The sequence below is a fragment of the Phyllobates terribilis genome, unplaced genomic scaffold (assembly GCF_046119375.1).
Source record: "Phyllobates terribilis strain yellow unplaced genomic scaffold, ASM4611937v1 Scaffold_11__3_contigs__length_659146591, whole genome shotgun sequence".
In the NCBI taxonomy this organism is placed as follows: Eukaryota; Metazoa; Chordata; class Amphibia; order Anura; family Dendrobatidae; genus Phyllobates; species Phyllobates terribilis.
Genome location: NW_027362771.1, coordinates 503,392,420 through 503,396,222, shown reverse-complemented (window position 1 = coordinate 503,396,222; position 3,803 = coordinate 503,392,420).

Sequence of the window (3,803 nt, the reverse complement as noted above, 5' to 3'; positions counted from 1 at the left end):
TGATGCCACTCTGATCAAAATAATCGGACCGTTTTTCTTGGATGTGGAGAAATCGGTCATGTGAACCCACCCTTACAGCGCTGGGGTCCTGGGTTCAAATTCCACAAAAAAACATCTACAAGGAGTTTATGGGTTCTCCCTGTTTTTACCTGGGTTTCCTTACACATTCCAAATACACAATGTAATGAAAGGGAATTTATATTGTTATCCCCAAGAGTGAGTTTTGTAAAATTGCTGTGGAATTAATGACGCTATATAGGCTAGTAAAATAATAAAGGTACGTGCCCACAATCAGGAGCAGTAGCATTTTGGATGCAGCTTACTTTCGCTGCGTCCAAAACGCTGTGTTCTACAGTGCAAGCACTGTGGATGGATTTATAGAAATCCCATGCCCACTGTACTTCTATTTAACACTGTGTAAACTCCCCCGTGGAGCGGGTTTACAAACCGCAGCAGGTTAACTTCTGTAGTGGAGATGCCAGTCTCCGCTGCACAGTTTCCCCAATAGCCATTCATTAGATGTGGTAAATCCGCATAGTTACCTAAGCACAAGTGCGTAATTAGAACGCAGTGAAAAACCGCTGAGTCCAAAACACTTCTATTCCTGATCGGGGGTACGTACCCTAAAGGGTTATTTAGCAGCGGGTACTGCCTATGTACAGTTCTTGGTATCATAACCAGGGTGTATGTGTGACTACCAATCCATTCACTTGGAGGACACAAGACCCACATTCTTATGATCGAAAAGGGTCCCTGAGGTTGGATTCCCACTACCATCTATCACCTGTTGATCGGTGGTAAATGTTGTTGGTGGTGGTGTAACCCCCTATAAAACGGTAGACCAGGAGCCGATCCGTTGCCAGCTGGAATTTCTTAAAAATGTTTACAGGTGGTATGTTGCAGGCAATAACGTGTATCAGGGCACGCTATTAGAAAAGGCATTCTAGCGGTAATTATAGGAAGAATATATAAAAAAAAAAAAACCACACCACCATACACAAATACAATTGTTTCTCAGTATATTTAACCCCTTCCTGAATTATGTACAATTATGTACATTATTTGTGGCCAAAGCTTTTAAAAAGCCATATATAATCATAAGGATGGAAAAGATGAAAAAATGTGTGTGGTCCTTAAAAGTGAAAATGGTCTTGGTTAATAGGTAAAGCTAAGTCTAACAGTGGCACTTCATAAGATTAGTGTGAACATTTACTGCTCTTAGAAATTAAAAGATAAAATATGACTTGCCATTCCTCGGTGACACCACTCCCTATTTAAACTTTTAGGTGCTTTCCAGGTAATGAATGATTTACACAGTGAACCAGGGAGACTGACCCACATATTGTATAGCCTTTAACTTCATCAACAGTAATAAGTCTAATTATGAAAAAAAAACTTATTGTCACAAGTTTACTTAATTTCACCATACTGCGATGAGAACAGATGCTTGGCATAATAGATCAAGGGACCTAGCATTATCATATAATGCACAAAACAAGGGTGGAAGAGCTAGGCTGGTCCCTTTTAAAAAGAAAATTCTGGTAGTGGACTTTTCTGGTTGCATAGTTAAGGCGTCCATTGTCACAATAAGACTCCTGTTTTTTTTTTAAACCCCAACAACAACAGTACTAGGGAATGTGCACACGGTCAGGAATGGCTGCGTATTGGACGCAGCGCACTTGCGCCGAGTGCAATCCGCAGTGGCCAGATGTTAGAGCATAGTGGATGGGATTTCAAGAAATCTCATTCCCACTATGTGTCTCCGTGCTCCTGCAGCTCACCCGCGGAGACGGACATGCGGTGGTCTTCACAGACCGCAGCATGTTAATTTCTCTTGCAGAGATACTAGTCTCTGCAAGAGAAATTCTACAGAGCAATGTATAAAATGCGGTAAATACGCAATGTTCAAGGAACACATGAGGAGTCACCTGCGTGCAGCGCTTTGGACGCAGCAGAAAGTATACTGCGTTCAAAGCACTGCCAGGAAGGATCGTGTGCACATACCTTTACTCCTGCCCACGGGCTGTGTCTTTTAATGCAGCTTATCCACATTCACTTGAATGGGGCCGATCTTGGGACAGTGTACTTGTTTGTGATGAGAAGCAATGTACAGAGCTAAAACATGACCATTAAGGCAGCACTTGAAGCAACATTTTTATCCCTTTAATATAGTGCAATCATATTACATGGCACTGTGTATTTACATTTGTTAATTTTGACCCTCTACCCATCATGTGATTAAAAGGCAACTAGCTGATTTCTTCTAAGCTCTTTGTAGAAACTGGAAGTCTCTTTTCTCTGCATGAGTCAGCATCAGAACTACAATTCTGCATCACTGCAAAGTCCCTGATACCCCAGCTCCACCCCCTCTTCAACTCCTGACCCAGCTGCTCCCGCCCCCTTGCTTCTATCCCTCTTCCTTGTTTCCTTTTGTCAATGGCATAGAATTATAGTTCTAGTGATGACTCATGCAGGGAAAAGAGACTTCCTGTCTCTACATAGAGCTTAGAAGGATTCAGCTAGTCAGTTTTTAATCACGTGATGTCATAGACCTAATGGAAAACAGAAGAATTAACTGGGTAGAAAGGCAAAATGAGCAATTGTAAGTACACAGTGCTATATAATATGATGACTGCAATATATTAAGAGGGAAAAAAACATTGATAGGAGGAGGAGTAGTGCTTCTTGAAGTGAGCTAAGGTGAAGCCCCATGTCAAAGACTGCAAAAATTGTAATTTACAAAAGCATCTCTCCCTGCCTCAGGAAGAAAAAGACTTCCATGTTTAGTGATGAACCCATGAGGCAGATGGTTTTCCAGTTTTTAGCATGCTATGAAAATACCAGCTTAGACAAGCTGTGCAATATCCGTAACGCAACTTTAACAGCCACGTGGAAAAGTGGACCTGCATGAACTGGTGAAATTACACCAAGGGTATGTCCCTGGAACGGTTGAACATTTGGAGCAATAGTAGTGTGTCGGTTGGCAGGAGAATCCTACATGGAGATGTGTTAAAGCACATGTCCAGGAAGGTCAGATGTGGGAGTGAAAGGAAAGTCCTGGAGTGGTTGATAATCCAGACAACGCAGGACAAGATGGAGTTTTGAACATAATTTTGTCTGGGTGTGCGATGCTTATTCCATCCAAAGAGTAAGGAGGGTGATCACCATCAGTCTCCGATTACTCAATCACAAGGCTTTGACATTGTACAACACAACATCAGAGTCCAGGGACTGGCTACATCAGTAATGTAGATAGGACATAATGACTGCCACCAAGAAAAAAAAAATCTATATATTGTGAAGCTCTGGAGAGGGACAGAAGCGCACAAAATAGGGCAATACGGTTTGGTAGGGGACAGGTATAAATCGATGGCACTCACCTAAGGGTGTTGTGTGCAGGCAAAACACCTATAAATGCATGAAAAGCCGCTGCTACCCCCTGGCTGGAGGAAATGGTTCTTCTAGAGCAGTGGTTCTCAACTCCAGTCCTCAAGACCCACCAACAGATCAGGTTTTCAGGATTATCTTAGTTTTGCACAGTTGATGGAATTATTATCTGTGCAATACTAAGGAAATCCTGAAACATGATCTGTTGGTGGGTCTTGAGGACTGGAGTTGAGAACCACTGTTCTAGAGGGATAATGGAAGCTAGCACATTTAGGGGCTGCGCTGCGGGAATGAAGAGCCTTGGGATTCAAAAACAGTTTTTATTAAATACCAATGCGTATCTGTGCCTTTCTCAAGGTGTAATAACCAAGTCACTCTTGGTTTTTATACCTTGAGAAAGGCGCCGATCCGGTTTC